Source organism: Schistocerca nitens, chromosome 1 (assembly GCF_023898315.1).
Source record: "Schistocerca nitens isolate TAMUIC-IGC-003100 chromosome 1, iqSchNite1.1, whole genome shotgun sequence".
Taxonomy (NCBI): domain Eukaryota; kingdom Metazoa; phylum Arthropoda; class Insecta; order Orthoptera; family Acrididae; genus Schistocerca; species Schistocerca nitens.
In genome coordinates, this window is record NC_064614.1 from 1,156,249,603 (window position 1) to 1,156,268,239 (window position 18,637).

An 18,637-nucleotide genomic window follows, 5' to 3' on the forward strand; every position below is an offset into this window, starting at 1 on the left:
GTGATTTACCAGCGGCCCAAGCTTGAAGGAGTCGCCCAATGAAGCAACAGGGTTTCAATCATGCATGCTGCCTGTGCCAGGGCAACACAACTTCAATCACGCATGCTGCCTAGGCCAAAAGGCAGTCAAGCGAAGGCCATAGGCCATCAACGTCCAATGGTCACCAGCCCCGTGCATCTGATAACCTGCGTGTGTCACGTGGCAACAGATTGTTCCACTAGAATTTCTGTGGCCTGGGTTTTTAGGGTGGTGCAAAGCCGTTCTGAGGGCTCTTCTATGAGCCTTGGGCCAGACGCTGACTGTTCTTTCAGTTACTCTGTTACACTGCCGATCTAAGCCTTTGCTACATACAATGCCTTGCTGCACAAGCTACCAAGGGAGTCGTCGTTGCCTGTCATCACCATCGCCAGTACTTAGTCTCTGCATCAGAAGTGACCAGCAACTTGCTCTGAGCCGTTGATCGCCACTGCGTTATTTTGCTCTACTTTTCAAGTATAAGGCAGACATTGAATGTTTCTTTATTGAGGCCTTCAGTTTAAGTTCTAAATTGTCCAAATCCTTTGCTGATCAAGAACTATCACAGACTTTTTAGTGATTAACTTCGTCGAAAGAAAAATATTTTTTTTTTCACATACTTTTCAATGAAATAGTTCTACACTGTTTACGTGGGCTTTGTCCTCATTGTGTCTCAACCTCCGCAAAAATTATCGAAAGTGTATTAGGAGTCATCCATAAACTATATCACACGGATTTCATGAATTTTGCAGACCCTCCCTCTCCTTGTCATAGATGATCATATTTGCATGACCCCTCCCCTGAGAAAAGTATGCTTCATCTCTTTGTCTATTTCTACAAAGGACATTACTTTTCTTAAAAACAAGAATAAATCGTATGTTTAAGAATATTTAGAAAACAACAAAAATGAACGATACAAAGTTTACTCAAATTGTGTCCAAGGACTTTCACATTATTTGTGATAGGCTTAGTAGTCAGTTCGTTCTCGATTTGGATAATGTTAGGAACATTCGATGTGTCCACATCATTTTCATCCAACCATACAGCATCGTCACCATTTATCAAACAAAGTTCCCTGGCTCATCTATCTGCAATTCCTTCAGGAAGGATCATTGTGATGGCCAAAAGCTCTTTTTCGCTCTTATGTGATTGCTTGTGTTGGTTAGTGGCTTTGTGTAATGAAAAATATAGGTCACAAATGCTATATGATCCTTTAAATTGGTGTGCTTCGACACTGGGGCAATAATCGTCATAGGGATCTTTTTTGAAATATGATGACACTTGGAGATCCAAAGATAGCTGTAGAAAATGAGGAGCAAATGTACCTTCGGGGTCTTCATTTGCTACGAGTACATGCCCGTCTGAAGTCCGTTTAATCAAAGCAGATTTTAGTAAGAACCCCTCTCGTAATACCTGCCACAGGCTAGATCGTCGCACACCGTAACAGGTGACAACTTTGCGTTATACAGTTTGTAAACGATATCGAGATTCACGTACGTGAATTGTGTACCAAGTAGCAAAGTCCTAGCCTGTACGATATCCACTGTGGTATCTACTGGCACAATATATTCGGCAACAGCAGGGAAATTGTTAATGACGAATTGGCTTCAAACATTAGCCACTAAGGTGCCGGAACTCTGAAAGTTTTTCTAGCTGCAGTTCAGTAGTTCGATTACTGGAGTGAAGAATGGGACCGAAACTGTCAAGTTTCAACACATCATGAGTAACTTCGCGACTAAGAGGCACCATTCATCGCTCCACTCTGTTAAATGCACTTCTTTCTGGGACATTTGTGGCATTTTAAATGGTACCCAAATAAAAATCTTTAAAATGTTGTACAGCTAAAACTATAAGTCACTCGTATAGTGAAATTTCGTCGGGACCACCAATGTAAATGAAAAGAAACAGGGGCTTTACAAAACCTTTCCTGGAGCATATGTGGCAGTGTAAATGCATCCAAGTCAAAATCTTTAAAATGTTGCTCAGCTACAACTATGACTACCTCGTATAGCGGATTTTCGTCGGGACCATCACTGTAAGTCTTACAAAATCGTTCCGGGTTCTCATTATCTTTTCAGAAGCTGGTAATTCCGAAAGTCTGCCACGTCTGTGGCATCAGTCTGTGCATTAGAGGAAGAATGTTTTCCACTACGAATCGCTACGAATGCAAGCCCAGAGTGTGTCACAGCTTCAAGTTTACGCTTAACATTTTTCTTTATTACAATAACTGCATAACTAAAGGGAATACGTTTGTGTTTTTCAGCGACCACGAAAACATGACCCTGTAATTTTACACGGTAGTCAAGGTGCATTAACACTCGTGCTTGAACATTTGCTGCTGTAATACCTAATGGCACACTTACTTTGTCATCCATAGATAAAAAGTTTTCTTCACCGTGGTCCAAAATTGAAGCTAATGATTCAAGGTATCTTACAGTAACAGCACAGAATTTGCCTTATTTATCCTTTACGTGAAGCATAGAGTCTAGTTTGCACAATTTAACAGGAACAGTTGCCACGTCTTTTTTTCCCTTCCTCTGTATTGTACGGGAAGGAGTCTTAAATGTAGCCCTGATCGACTGATAGTACAGCTTTGTTTACGCAGTTCGGCTTCCATTGTTTTACACCACCAAAACCTGCAGTGTCCATTATGACTTCAAGTACACCCAATTTATTTTCTTCTATTCTAGGCCGACAAACGGTATTTCGAGTTTAAAGAGCTGCTGCTGAGTCGGTATTACTTCCAAAAATTTCTGGAATTTTTTGTGTTTTAGAATCATGACTTTTTTTGTCGTTCGGTTGCTTCTTTGCTGTTGAATCTCTTTCTTTTTCCTACTTCATCTGTCACCATACCAGCATCGCGTGCTAACAGCAGGCTACTGAGCTCGGATTCTAGTACTACAATTTTATTCCTAGAAGTGTTCTGTCTAGGCGTTGATGTAGGTGCTGATTGAGGTAACTGGCTTCCTCTTGGTTGCATCCTATTATCTTAAATGCCTTCTGGTTTCTTCTGTTTGGTTTCTTCTTTATAATTGAACGTAAGCATGTAAAATGTTGAATATGAGCAATTCGGACAATGTGTATACTAAATCACACTGAGGAATTCAGCTACACCATAGTGAGAACTGCACTGAGATTACCGAGATTACCTCCAATAGACAGACAGAAAGATGCTGTTGCCGATTTTGCCTTGTAACAAACAGTGAATAACAACTCAACGTAACTGACTGGGTTGTTCTGTTTTTCAAATTGCCATATAACGCGAAATATATATTTGCAATGAAGAACAGAATGTTAAAATAATTTAAAACTCAAAGTTACTCTTACGTCCATGGGCTCTAGTTGATTTAGTGGTTTTCACGACGAAGAAATTTTCGCAAAAAATCTGAAGTTTCGCTTTCTTTGTCGTCAGTTTTATTTGCAATTCTTTGATTTTCGAATCTACTTCACCTTCGACATTGTCATTACCTTTCAATCTTCTCCATGAGGTGTGAATTTCGTTTAGCATATTTTGTTTCTTTTTCTCAGCACAAGCTGCACTACAAACTTTATATAGTTGGAGGTAAATTACGTTTTTTACTCATTTTAACTCTATTAGATAAACTGAAACTCGCAACACAGTAGAACCAAGATAAACACGTCCACCAATCAGCGAAAGTCAAGTTTCGATTGAATGATATAAACAATTCAACATAGACGGAATCAGAGCGGTGGTGGTTTTTGTCAAAGCCTCAAGGGCGGTATATGCCTTTCGGCGCATATCAAAGGTGACCGACACCCGACACCGGTAGGTACAGCGAGCGGAAACATCAGTCACATCGCGCGACCGCCACGTGTCAGAAGGAGATATACGCAAATTTAAAACTTTGTAAACAATATTGATAGACTTACAAAAACTTTCCTATTCCATCGTGACAGACTGTTCAAGCAACCGTTAGAGGAACTGGAGCATCTCGATGTTGAGAAAGATAGCCTGCAGAACGGAAATGGGAAATTTGTGGTAAGGTCTTATGGGACCAAACTGCTGAGGTCATATGCCCCTAAGCCTACACACTGCTTAATCGAACTAACTTACGCTATGGACAACACATAGATCCATTCCCGAGGGAGGACTCGAACCTCCGACGGGGGAAGCCGCACGGACTGTGACAAGGCGCCCTGGACCGCGTGGCTACCCCGCGCGGCATTGCTGGATGATCAAATGATTCGTAGTAATCAAATATATTAGGATGCAATGTTACCAATGTTCGGAATGTTACTGCAATGATTATTTTATGTCGACAGCATCAGTCTCTATTTGTTGGTCTTTGTATGGAAAGATAGGGAACCATAAAGGGGCATTTTTAATTAATTTTTTATCGTAGATGTCCTTACCTCTTTATATTTTATAACTTACGTTTCTTTATTTTAAGGACTAAGAATATTTTAGTCTCTTGTTTGCGATGCTTAAGACTGCCCCCGATCCTGGTATCTTGAAGTTTTATCGATTCAGAATGCATACGCTATGAATACAAAATTTAGCTGCTTTACTCCCTGTGACGGAGTTTTAATGACATATTTTGACTCGTTGTTTTTCATGTATTCATTTTACCTATTTGTAAGGGGGTACTTCTACCTTATTTTTGGGTTTTATGTTTGTGCTTCGATTTGCTTATATGCATTTCAATTATCAGTTTTACACAATTTTGTTTTTCGAAACTATGCCTTAAGCCGGTCAAGCACGCCATCTGGGCACTTCTTACCACGTTATACGCGGCTTCTGTAATTTGTCACAGTAATATTTGCGTGCGCGGCAATACAGACTTTGTGCCGCTTGCGGTTCGTACGCGGTTTTGTAAGCGTGGTCCTATCTTGTATGGCTGGTGTGCTCAAGGTGCACTTTACGGTTTAGATGTTTCATGACGGATGGATTATATATTCGGTTACCTTGGTGTATTTTACATTATATGTGGTTTTATTACTGGTGGGTCACGTATACAGCTATAGCCCGCATCTCGTGGTCGTGCGGTAGCGTTCTCGCTTCCCACGCCCGGGTTCCCGGGTTCGATTCCCGGCGGGGTCAGGGATTTTCTCTGCCTCGTGATGGCTGGGTGTTGTGTGCTGTCCTTAGGTTAGTTAGGTTTAAGTAGTTCTAAGATCTAGGTGACTGATGACCTCGGATGTTAAGTCCCATAGTTCTCAGAGCCATTTGAACCATTTGAAGACTGAGGTGGACTTAACCGGGACTGGGGTTGCCGAGGCATCCCAGGGGGTACCAATCCATTGTCCAGCTTCACAACCGGGCAGCTTCCTCACATCTTGTTTACCGTTTTTGTAGGGAGCCATCGACCGCTTTAGAAAACATGGGCAGGAGAAGAATATGTGTTAGCCTCGTGAGCTGTCGTTTCCAATTTCAGAGGCCCTCTGATGACAGTGACACAGGTGCGAAAACGCAGGATTGGTATATTAGTGTGCGACGGCAGGAGCAAAGAATGGGAGCGGACGTTTTTTTAATGGTAGGGAAGAGTTCTGTTTTGTGATTGGCGTGTTGGCGTCTGATCGCAACGCATCACTTTGGTGGGATTCTCTGTGCTTCCATATCTATTGCACCTACCTTGCTGTTAGGCTACAGTGTATTGTACTTTCAGTATTGGCCACTGGCACTGTTTGGCGGAAAAGGAGAACAGGGTGTTAACAGACAAAAATAGAATGCAATGAGGGTTAAGACGCGCTGGAGGCGGCATAGACTTCGTCTGAGACGTTGTGCTGACCGCATCCATTTCCGAGTTAGGAGACGTCCAGAGAACTGGGTCGAGGTTGTAGCAACGCGCCCTTGTCTTCTCGAGAGAGCCAGCAAGACAGCGACGTTCATCAGGGCGCACGGCAGTTACGTTGCAGCGGGCATTCATAGCAGCATCAGAGAGCTACGTCGTTCTCATTCCTTTCTCAGGTTCAGCGAACGTATCTTGAATGTGTTTTCCACGCGGAAACAGCGACTTCTGAAATTTAGTTTCAGGCCGTCATTCCTGAGTTAGCGCAGACGACTAAGGCTGCTACCCATTACAAACACTAATCGTAATTTTCATATAGAGAACAGTAGTCGACTGTTTGATTGTTTCCATTTTATGAGTTGTGATTATCGATGTTTTAATGAATAGATTGTTTAAATGAGAGATTGTCCTTGTCAGACCCTTACGTGTCACGTTAAATCATTCTGTAAATCCCTCACTTTAGCATCTGTGTCTAGAGCTTAAAATCGCGCTGTCCATTAGATGCTGTCTATAATAAATTCATAGCATAGGTCTTAAATGAGTGGCCGCCCACAATCAGTTTTCTGTGTTAGGGAAATTTTCCACGAAGAGCGTATTTGGCAAGGTAGTCAAAAACATGGTTCAAATGGCTCTGAGCACTATGGGACTCAACTGCTGTGGTTATCAGTCCCCTAGAACTTAGAACTACTTAAACCTAACTAACCTAAGGACATCACACACATCCATGCCCGAGGCAGGATTCGAACCTGCGACCGTAGCAGTCGCACGGTTCCGGACTGCGCGCCTAGAACCGCGAGACCACCGCGGCCGGCGGCAAGGTAGTCATTGAAATACTCCGCTTGACAGTGGAATCATCAATTCAGCTTGCAAAAGAACACAAAATGTGTCATGTTCTTTAGTCGGTTGCAGAGGAGAGTCCACAGGCATGTTGCTTACAAAGAACATAGCTTTGTATCCTTTAACGAGTTTGATACTTTCCATGAATGTTACTACAGTTTTACTACAGATGCCTTGCTGGAGGGCGCTACCTCTCGAACTCGTACTGTATGATAATTTAGGCGTATTATCTCTTAGAACAACAGCGACTGTTTATGATAAACTCTACAAATAACTATTTAATATCTGTATCTGGTTTCTGTTTATTTAAAACGTCTTAAGACGTACGGAAGTATCCGCTATTTGATTCCCACTACAAAGTTCGACACAGGTGCAATCGAGAAAGGTTTAAATGAGACAAATCATTTTATAAGTTTTATATAATATTTGTTATTTGTTTTCTACAAAAGGATGTGAAATGTATTATAGAAAGCATCAGTTAAGTCCGTCTTGACTGGGTTGTACTCGGTATTGTTTATCAGCTACAGTCTAATGAAATTACTTGCAGACCACTTCGACACTACCTTATACTGGACTGTAGCATGGAACTCTAAAATCACTCCCTTACACTCGAAAAATAGGAGTAAGATTTGAGCTTAAGGACCAATGCATGACTGTTTGAAATTAATGTGATGTACTCCGGCTTCAGGCCACGAGTGGCCTACCGGGACCATCCGACCGCCGTGTCATCCTCAGTGGAGGATGCGGATAGGAGGGCCGTGGGGTCAGCACACCGCTCTCCCGGTCGTTATGATGGTATTCTTGACCGGAGCCGCTACTATTCGGTCGAGTGGCTCCTCAATTGGCATCACGAGACTGAGTACACCCCGAAAAATTGCAACAGCGCATGGCGGCCTGGATGGTCACCCATCCAAGTGCCGACCACGCCCGACAGCGCTTAACTTCGGTGATCTCACGGGAACCGGTGTAGCCACTGCGGCAAGGCCGTCGAAAGTAATGTGATGTGCAATAGAATTTCACGTTCGAAAACGTAATACCTGGGTGAGCAATGGACATCTACAGGAACTAGAGTATTAAAGTAAGAACTGAATCTCAGATGTTGAAACGCATCAGGCTATAGTCATTCTCGTGTTTCCTTCTTTTCTACTCAGAACTCTTAATACCTTGGTAAGACAGTGTAACGAATACTAGGGTCGGTGGTAAAATGTAACCTCACAGTAAAGGTGGAATTGACACCCGTAAGCTGCAAAGTGGGTTACAGTATATGTAACCTCCCACCTTAAAGATGTGTTGGGATTAACAGCCACGGTGGATTTTAGCAAGAAATGTCTGCGCTCACTTTCCCTGGCACCACTGGAGCCAACTTACTTACCTTAATCTTCTAAATATGTACGGTAGCCGTTATCCCGCTTGCTTTCTATTCCGTCTTTCTGTCGGTGGCTAGCTCCTAACACTTGCGCCATAAACAGTGCATAATAATGTAATAAGTGGTTAGGTTTTAATTGCAAACATAATAAGAATACGGAATCGCAAAACTAGTAAAACGATTTCTAGAGCCAGTCCGTCGTTAATATTCATAACAAGATTCCCGATCATTAATCGCTAGTTCTCGAGCACCGCAAAAGTCACAAAAATTTTTCTTACGACCTTAGAAACAACATGAGATGACATAAATATGTTTTGAGAGACAACTTAAATAATTAATTCCATTTTTGTTGCGCAGTTGCACTTCACACACTAGATCGCGTGTTGCCACCTCAACAACCGATCGGAGACTGACTTGCATTAACACAACATCGTAACCTCGTGCAAGTACGTCATCAGAGGCAATTTTTCAACAAACTGTTCTGGCTTTACATGAGATCAGATTTTACACACGGATTCATGTATTACCTCCTCGGAAACCGATCGCAGACTACTAGTGAGCTGTCTCAGCAGTTTGACGCATGCCCTCTCAGGGCATGCTTTCGACTGGTCCAACCTTTCAGTCAGTAACCACAGACAGTAATTAAAATTTGTAATTATAATTTCCTGACTAATTGAGTAACATTGAAATTATTATTAACAAGTTCTCCGTGCAAGCAACGTCATCAGCATAGCTGAAGCTTTATATTAATGGTTCAAATGGCTCTGAGCACTATGGGACTCAACTGCTGTGGTTATCAGTCCCCTAGAACTTAGAACTACTTAAACCTAACTAACCTAAGGACATCACACACATCCATGCCCGAGGCAGGATTCGAACCTGCGACCGTAGCAGTCGCACGGTTCCGGACTGCGCGCCTAGAACCGCGAGACCACCGCGGCCGGCTTTATATTAATATTTAAACAGCAAATATAAAGACAAAAATTTCGCTTCCTGGTGCGTAGCATGGTAGATGAATCCCCATGCTCCAGGCAAAACGGTTCTTGCTCGCCTGAAGTTCTCAAGCTATGTGACCATCCGACGCGTCGTTCGGTGAATTCGCTTTGTCGTCCTACCTATTCGCGAGCTTCCCATAACAACATAGTCCTATACTGTGCATTAAAACTTAGTAATAAAACGTAATAAACGTGGACAGGGATGTGGCATAAACGCCACATTCGGTCTGATTAATCAATAAATTCCCAGCTATAAGCAAAAATCGCTATTATCCATGGGGGTGGGTGATGAGTGTAGAGGATTTCATTTAATTTCTCTTCAGTGCATGTTGAATTCGTTGTAGTAGTTAGTTTGGAGTGAAAACAAGGCCCTTAAACTTTCCGCTTGCTTTGGCCTGCCTTCAGCAGACGAGGTGGCTGACTGGATGCATGCTAGAGGGTGGGCGGGGGGGAGGGGGGTGGGCTGGGGTAGTTCCAGCCACCTGAATGCTGTGAGCGCCCAGCCCTGTCGCACTCACCATGGCAGAGGGCTGTGTGTATCTTTGACAGTCTTGGTAGAGATTAGCAACACTTCAGGGAGAATGTACTTGCGTGCGGAGTTCAGCGAATTCGCCCTGTCCTCGCCAGTGGCGAATATTACAGAGATTTCTCCAAAAGACACACCAACCACGCAAATGGAGGGTCCCAGAGGATAACATCACAACGTTGTGCAGTAGCCACGGGACACCACCAAAGGCGAGTGTTTAGTGAAGAAGGGCCGCTATCGCCTTGAACGCAAACATTGAGAAGACGAAGTTACGGAAAGTTATGGTGGAAACTCGTAATCTGTGGGTACGGTGATGTGCCACAGGGTGGCATTCACAAGTTTCTGGAAAGCGGAGTTGGAGGTCTGCCTTCGGAATCTTTCCAGAAAGTGACGCCGAGCCTTCCGGAACAAAATTGTAAGGAGCCTTCGCATTGAAGAAGTAAAGTATGCTGTCTCAGTTGGCCAAAATGGCAGTGTTGATGGGCTCAGAACCCGAAGGATTAGGAGAGAGAAGTATCAGACTTCGTCGTTGAAAGGTGCATAGACTAGACTTCGTCGTCAAGAGACACAGAGGACACTTGGTCGCTGACAGGCGTAAAGAACAGTCTTCTCCACCACGAGAAAAGTCAGTGTCGATCCCCGCCAGCACCATTTCCAAAAATGATTGTGTCACAGCAACAGCGTATGAAGTTGGTAGGGGATAACACCCGCGTTCGTTCAGATGGTGGTGATGGTACTCACAACTCCAGAGAATACTGTACCACAACCGATAGTAACGCTCAAAACACTCGTAATGCGGCAGCTGTATGCAGAATGAGATTTTCACTTTGCAGCGGAGTGTGCGCTGATATGAAACTTTCTGGCAGATTAAAACTGTGTGCCGGACCGAGACTCGAACTCGGGACCTTTGCCTTTCGCGGGCAAGGGCTCTGCCATCTGAGCTCTCCAAGCACGACTCGTGCCCCGTCCTCACAGCTTTACTTCCGCCAGGTCCCGAGTTCGAGTCTCGGTCCGGCATACAGTTTTAATCTGCCAGGAAGTTTCAGCTGCTGTATGGATTGGCAGTACGAACTACAAACAGGTCCGCCAGGGGCCGCAGCTGCCAACCCATGGGCATCACGAGTGTGGATAGCGATAGGTCGATGCCTCAAATACCGGAGCACTGAGCTACGGCAGATAGTTCTCTTCAGCGCTTTGAGTCTACCAACGGCCGTGTTTGTCCGTCACCTCCGACACTTTGGCTCCGTAGGTATGGTACGCCAGCTCTGTTCTCTAGGTAGGCATCACTCAGAGGCACAGCAACAGGACTTTAAAGTTTCAAAGGATTTGTAATAATTTAAAACGTCCAGTTTTGCTGGACCACCATTTCAGTTGAGTATTTCTTCATATTTAATAAACATCATTTTATTACCAGTTGTTGGGAATCTTTCTGACTGAAGACCTACGCCGTTCCCCTCCATTCCCAACACAGATTAATCGATCAGTCACTGTGTGGTAACCTTCGGCCATGATTTTACTTTACGGGATTGTGTTTCTCTTACTCACCAACGTTCCAATGCAATCATTACCAACAAACGCTTCAAATTTGCGTTTAGCAGTCAGTTAATACGATTTATTGTTCATGTGACCTATTTTACCCGAACTTTTCCAGTACTTTCCCTGTGGGGACCCACAATTATCACACGGTCATATGTGTATTTGCATTCAATCTCCCGTTATGAGTATTTGATCCTTATTTGTTCTGAGTAATCATTGAATTCACAGGCAATAAATGAACATGATCTGTAGCCCTTGTTTCATTACAGTAGCTGGTAATCCCTGTTTATCAGGACACTCAACTACAGTCCATGTGTTAGGCCCGACCCTTTCCTTTCCTTTCTGTGCGCACAGTTCCTCTTCATACAACTGGACCGTAGTGGAGGACTTGCACCTTGAGAGAGGATATTCAGTGGCAACATAGAATGACCAGAGCCCTACGCTCATGATGCATTGCAATGTGTTTTTCGAGGGGAAGTAACAAAGAGACAACATTCCTTAGCTGACTCAGTGCACTGAAAGCTACACAAAGAGCCATGATGGAAGAAATGCCAGTTGCAACTTCCAGTATTAAAAAAAAAGAGCAAAAATAGCTACATTTGTTTATCTGTAATCGAAAAGGGCGCCTATTATATTCATCATAAATGTCATCACATAATCACCGCTATAATAGCCGTCGACTTACCAAAAAAAGGTTCAAATGTGTGTGAAATCTTATGGGACTTAACTGCTAAGGTCATCAGTCCCTAAGCTTACACACTACTTTACCTAAATTATCCTAAGGACAAACACACACACCCATGCCCGAGGGAGGACTCGAACCTCCGCCGGGACCAACCTCACCGTCCATGACTGCAGCGCCTAAGACCGCTCGGCTAATCCCGCGCGGCTCAACTTATCACGCTTTACATTTGAAACTCGCATGTCATAGATCCTGTACAATTTACCTTATACTGTCAGACGTGACACGAAAGAGTTATTTACAGACTGATTTTATCCACATTCCATTCCGTTTTATTTTGTTTTATGATCGCCCCAAATATAGAGTTGGAATTTTACAGTTTTAATCTTATGTGTATCGACTATCTGATGATAGGAACAATGTCTGTCGATACGTGTTGTTGAAATATGTGAAATACAATACAAATATTTAAACGCTATCAAGTGACAATGTCCGCCAACTGTAAGATGTTGTCCAGTATTTCTCCCGTTCGTTTTAATTCCTCTCTCGACTTTGCGTTCTATGCCTTCAACATATCCGTTGAACTTTACGTTCAGCAGTATGTTCCCTGCTTTACCATTACTCTACTCAGTATTGGAAAAAAAGAGTAATCCGCCGTGAGATATTTTGCGTAGACGGTCTAGCAGCCGCTGAGAGTCGCTGTGGAATCCAGTACATCTATTCGAGACTCAACAGCAATTACTCTAGATAACGAGCAGCGCTTACGACGCGAGCTGTTACGACGAGGAGGAAATATGGTCGCCATTATTTGCACAAAGAGCGCTGCGTCCTTTCTGAAGGAATTGCGCCATGCTCCTTTGTCGCTTTTGACGTATTCGGCCGCCCCGTTACTGCGTGCTGTTCATAGCCGGCTGGGCGTGTGTGTGTGTGTGTGTGTGTGTGTGTGTGTGTGTGTGCGTGCGCTGGGTTGCGCCGGGAACGGCACAGAACGGAACAGGACGGAACGAAACGGCGCAGTAACAAACGACTGTCGGCCCGCCAGGCCGCTGGCTCTGACGTATGGCGCTTTTTACCGGGTTATTGGGTCACGTGATCGGTTATTTGTTAGCTCGCCGGAGTGCGGGCGTTTTGCACTGGCTCTGCCCGTTGGCAAGCCGGCTCAAAAAGCAATAACGGCTGCGGAGCCGAGAGCAAGGGGCGACTACCGTGGCGAACCCTCCTCTTATTCCATTGACTGCGCTGGGAGTGCACTAGTCAACGTCACTTTCGTCACAGACGAAATTTTTCAACCCGGTCAAAGGGTGCATGACACGGTATAAAATATGAAGCTAAGTCGACAAAGAAAACATAAACTTAAAACAATGAATAATAAAGTACTTACAATTAGTGAGAGATGAAAATTGTGAAAAGTTAGAATTAATGCGAATAAATAAATACAAGCATTAACGAAAATGAAAAAAAAAACTTTGTTTCAATATTGTAAGTCCAGTGAAAGGGAAAATGTACAAAACTGTCTAAATAAACTCAGTACAGAAATCTACCTTATCCTCCATAAGTCGTATTATCGTGTGTGGCAGATGATACATTGTGTACATTTGTTACCTGTTACCCTCCCCCAGTCCTCCCCCAATCCTTCTCAGTCGCAAATGGCGCTCAAGAAGAATGTGTGGTGTCACCGCCAGACACCACACTTGCTAGGTGGTAGCCTTTAAATCGGCCGCGGTCCGTTAGTATACGTCGGACCCGCATGTCGCCACTATCAGTGATTGCAGACCGAGCGCCGCCACACGGCAGGTCTAGAGAGACTTCCTAGCACTCGCCCCCAGTTGTACAGCCGACTTTGTTAGCGATGGTTCACTGACAAATTACGCTCTCATTTGCCGAGACGATAGCATAGCCTTCAGCTACGTCATTTGCTACGACCTAGCAAGGCGCCATTATCATTTGCTATTTATCTTGTGATGCATGTACCGTCAGACAGATGTTCACCAATTATGGATTAAAGTTAAGCATTCCAGAAGCTACGTACTTATTTTACTAGTCTCAACTCCTTTAACTGTTCCAGACCTCACGCCAGCCTGCGTGAGTTTAAACGCGTGCCTTTCGGCTTCACCTCTACTGGCTTGGCTGTCTTGCCAAGTCACAACAGAATGAGTGTTGGTTAGCCGCTGTGTGAGCTCGAAACTGTTTCGCTTACCTTCCTGGTCGTTTCTATACTACTCAGCGACTAAAACGGTCATATTGTCACAGTTGCAAGTTGTGTATCTAATGGTTTCCCTGGCAACAAGAATTTGATTCTCCGTACTTCGTATAATTATTGACCGAATTTAAAATATAAATAGTTGTTATTATTTACACATTTAAGACATATGTCTTATCTTAAATGTGTAATACAATAAAAAAAACAGGTAAAACCTTACATTAAAGGTTTAAAATAATAGCCGCGTGGGATTAGCCGAGCCGTCTGGGGCGCTGCAGTCATGGACTGTGCGGCTGATCCCGGCGGAGGTTCGAGTCCTCCCTCGGGCATGGGTGTTTGTGTTTGTCCTTAGGATGATGTAGATTAAGTAGTGTGTAAGCTTACGGACTGATGACCTTAGCAGTTAAGTCCCATAAGATTTCACACACATTTGAACACTTAAAAGAATAAGTCAACTGGAAGCGGTGATACCCACGGCCTTTGTCACAGTCAATAAAATTCTTCTAGGTAAGTGACTGAATTTTCAACGCGTAAAATTCTGCAACGTTTCGGCCATTGTTGGAAATCAATCTCTGTTGGTCCATCACGGCCAGGGGACGTCGGTTGGTAAGTACTTTTCGATGTCAGTAAACTTCACCAACAGCCGTATACTTTTAAGATATTGTGTTTTATTTTGAAAGCAATCAGTTTCGTTCACTCTGCCGAAGTATGGGGCTTGAAGATGGCAAAATGAATTGCCGAAAGTGCTTGCTTTCAGAGTAATATAGAATATCTTAAAGTATACGGCTGTTGGTGAAATTTATTGACATTGAAAAATTGTTGCAAATGTCTTCCTGAGAGTGTTTTTCTTGTAGAAACACACTGAGGAAGGTCATTCCTGTCAGAAACATCGGAAGATGTTACACATTGACAGTGTGGTCACATACCCATAAGAATTTTATTGACTGTGCGAATAAAAACGCCCTGAGGAACGTCATTTGCAACAGTGGCCGAAACGTCGGAATTGACAATGCGGTTACATACACAGTAGTATTTTATTGCCATGAAGTCAAGTATTAGAGAAGGAACCTGTGTATGTGCGTTGAGGGACCGTAACTCACGGCGCGTAAATTACCAGACTATATTCGTCTAGTATTTAGCACTTCGCGACTTCCGAGAAATTTTGCACATAATTTTAAACTTTTTCTCGGTGACACCTAGCACAAAATAATGAAAGGGAAAAAGTTTGTCGCTTACTACCTTTTAGCTGTTCACTCGGTAAAACTTCAGCTATAGGCATGACGTCTTAGTTTGCTTTACTACTATCTCTGTTAGCAACACATTCTGCAGACAGTATCATCATATACTAATGAACGTAACTGCTAAATTATGTTTACTACAGTAAATACACTAACTGAAAAAATCGCAGTAACAAAAAATAATTAATGTAGAGTAATGAACTTCCGGAAACACATTTGTCTAGGTAACATAATAACTGATTAACATTGCATGACCACAGGTTAATGTAAGAGGACGAGCGTTATCCTATTGGAAAACACCCACTGGAATGCTGTTGAACAGTGGTAGTACTCAATTCTTTAGAAAATCGAAATTACAACCTCACCACAGTTATGTAAAGAAAATAGGATGCCCGGGATCACTGGTGATAGAGAAGCTTGTGACTGTTTTACAATTTTAATTTGACTCAAAACAGACTTTATAATAAACTTCAATTTGGACATTTGCCTTCTTACTTATAGAGTATACAAATTTTCACTTTAATTGAATTACATAAACACGAATAAGAATCATTTTGCTTCCGCAACCAAAAACATAGATAGTAGGGACGGTGAATAATCAATCATAAACAATTGTTCTTGTTTAACCATATCTCAAAAGGCTAGTAACACCATACACTTCCAACCCAAAGTTACACAGCCACATAATACCACAACTTCATTAAAAAAAAATCTTAAAGCTTAATAAAACTGAACTGCCCACATAAAGGTCCACAGTGATACATGCTTATTCTAAAACTGCAAAGTGGGCCAATCAAGGTCGCAAAACTGGCACACAAGAAAAATAACGAGTTGCACAAAAAGTGTGTGTGAAATCTTATGGGACTTAACTGCTAAGGTCATCAGTCCCTAAGCTTACACACTACGTAATCTAAATTATCCTAAGGACAAACACACACGCCCATGCCGGAGGGAGGACTCGAACCTCCGCCGGGACCAGCCGCACAGTCCATGACTGCACCGCCCCTAGACCGCTCGGCTAATCCCGCGTGCCACAAGTTGCACTTTCATTAAAGATACGCGAATGATTAACATAAGTGTTGAATAAGAATGGCTTGTAATAACCAGTGAAATAAGTTACAGAAACGCTAATGTTAACAAAGTGGCCTCACTTAACATTAGAGAAGAGCGTTAAGGCACACAGCAGTATTTGGAAGCAATAACGTTACGGCCGGCAGGCAATACGAGCGTTCACTCCCCACGGCTTGTGGACAGGCCCACAAACAGGCGGTATATATTTATATACAGTCCGACCTGTCTCACAATGCGCGGTCCATAACCGCACCGACGCCAGGAAACGAGTAGACTTAACAAATGGTCTGCAGCACAAATAGATTGCAATAAAGACAATGTCAAATCACAGCCACACTGAAATACAGGGTGATTCAAAAAGAATACCACAACTTTAGGAATTTAAAACTCTGCAACGACAAAAGGCAGAGCTAAGCACTATCTGTCGGCGAATTAAGGGAGCTATAAAGTTTCATTTAGTTTTACATTTGTTCGCTTGAGGCGCTGTTGACTAGGCGTCAGCATCAGTTGATGCTAAGATGGCGCCCGCTCAACAGAAAGCTTTTTGTGTTATTGAGTACGGCAGAAGTGAATCGACGACAGTTGTTCAGCGTGCATTTCGAACGAAGTATGGTGTTAAACCTCCTGATAGGTGGTGTATTAAACGTTGGTATAAACAGTTTACAGAGAATGGGTGTTTGTGCAAAGGGAAAAGTTCTGGACGGCCGAGAACGAGTGATGAAAATGTAGCACGCATCCAGCAAGCATTTGTTCGCAGCCCAGGAAAATCGACTCGCAGAGCTAGCAGAGAGCTGCAAATTCCACAATCAACTGTATGGAGAGTCCTACGAAAAAGGTTAGTTATGAAACCTGAACGTCAACTACCCGAGGCGATGGATCGGCCGCCAGGCAGCCCGTGACAGAGCACTTCATCACTGGCCTCCAAGAAGCCCTGATCTTACCCCCTGCGATTTTTTCTTATGGGGGTATGTTAAGGATATGGTGTTTCGGCCACCTCTCCCAGCCACCATTGATGATTTGAAACGAGAAATAACAGCAGCTATCCAAACTGTTACGCCTGATATGCTACAGAGAGTGTGGAACGAGTTGGAGTATCGGGTTGATATTGCTCGTGTGTCTGGAGGGGGCCATATTGAACATCTCTGAACTTGTTTTTGAGTGAAAAAAAACCTTTTTAAATACTCTTTGTAATGATGTATAACAGAAGGTTATATTATGTTTCTTTCATTAAATATACATTTTTAAAGTGGTGGTATTCTTTTTGAATCACTCTATGTATAATAAGCATTCCCCCTAATTCTTATGGAGCAATACTCTAACAGTACCCATCTCCCAGTAAATTAGCAGGAAACTTAGAGATCACTTGTAGTTGCCTTAAGGCATTTTCAACATTAAATAAACCTAACAAATCCTGCCGTGACAAATGATTAAACCATTAACTCTACGGCACCATTAACACGACGGCAACCGGTCGACAAGCGGTCAATATGTCCTAAAACAAGTTAAAACTTGCATGAAAACCACTTAAAACACACACTCCACAAGTGATGAGAAACGAAATGAGGAACAACAGCCTCCTTAAAACAGCCATTGTGGAACCAAGTTCAGAACCATCTCTGGCAGCTGCCCATGCCACAACAAGTTTCAACAATCTTCTTAGTTAAACACAGAATAACTTGGAGCTTGCAAATTACGAGCTGAGAAGCTGTTAGCGTGAGGCGACGAGCCCACCACAATTTTGCACGTCAAGGCGGCCAATGATCGGCACCGTACATCCGACGCTACAAAAGACATGCACCACGGTTAGGGACGCCGGCTTGTTTTCAACACAACTTGGCTCGATGATCACCAACCGGAGACTCCTCCGTCACACGTTCGCCCGGAAAACCCGCCGGGGGGAGCAGTCAAAGATATTGACATAGCCGAACACCGGTATCAGCGATGCAAGTAGAACACCCTAGCAGCAGCCACCACGGCTCACAAGGGGAGGCCGCCAATTGTGAAATTCAGATTCTATTCATACTGCGCATAATAATAGCTCATGGCCAGAGGTGTAATGTGGCAAAGCACCAAGATGCACTTCTCAGCCGTTGTCGAGAAAATCGACAGTTAAAAGAAACCGTTCCGGTTGAATGCTCTCTACGGTTAATAACGCTCTACAGCGTCGTGGCGCAGCGGTAGGCGCTCGGATTCGTAATCCGAAGGTCGCCGGATCGAATCTTGCACCCTGCAACCTTTTTTTTTGGTATTTGTTTTTTGTAATTCAAATGTATATATATATATATATATATATATATATATATATATATATAATTTGTTTTTTGTAATTCAAATATATATATATATATATATATATTTGAATTACAAATTATATATATATATATATATATATATATATATATATATATATATATATATATA

The 18,637-nt window shown here is 43.1% G+C and overlaps 1 pseudogene; it reads right to left on the reverse strand.

The window, feature by feature from the left end:
* Positions 1 to 7,476: 7,476 nt before the first annotated feature.
* Positions 7,477 to 7,594, reverse strand: LOC126206507 (5S ribosomal RNA; annotated as a pseudogene).
* Between the last annotated feature and the right edge of the window lie 11,043 nt (positions 7,595 to 18,637).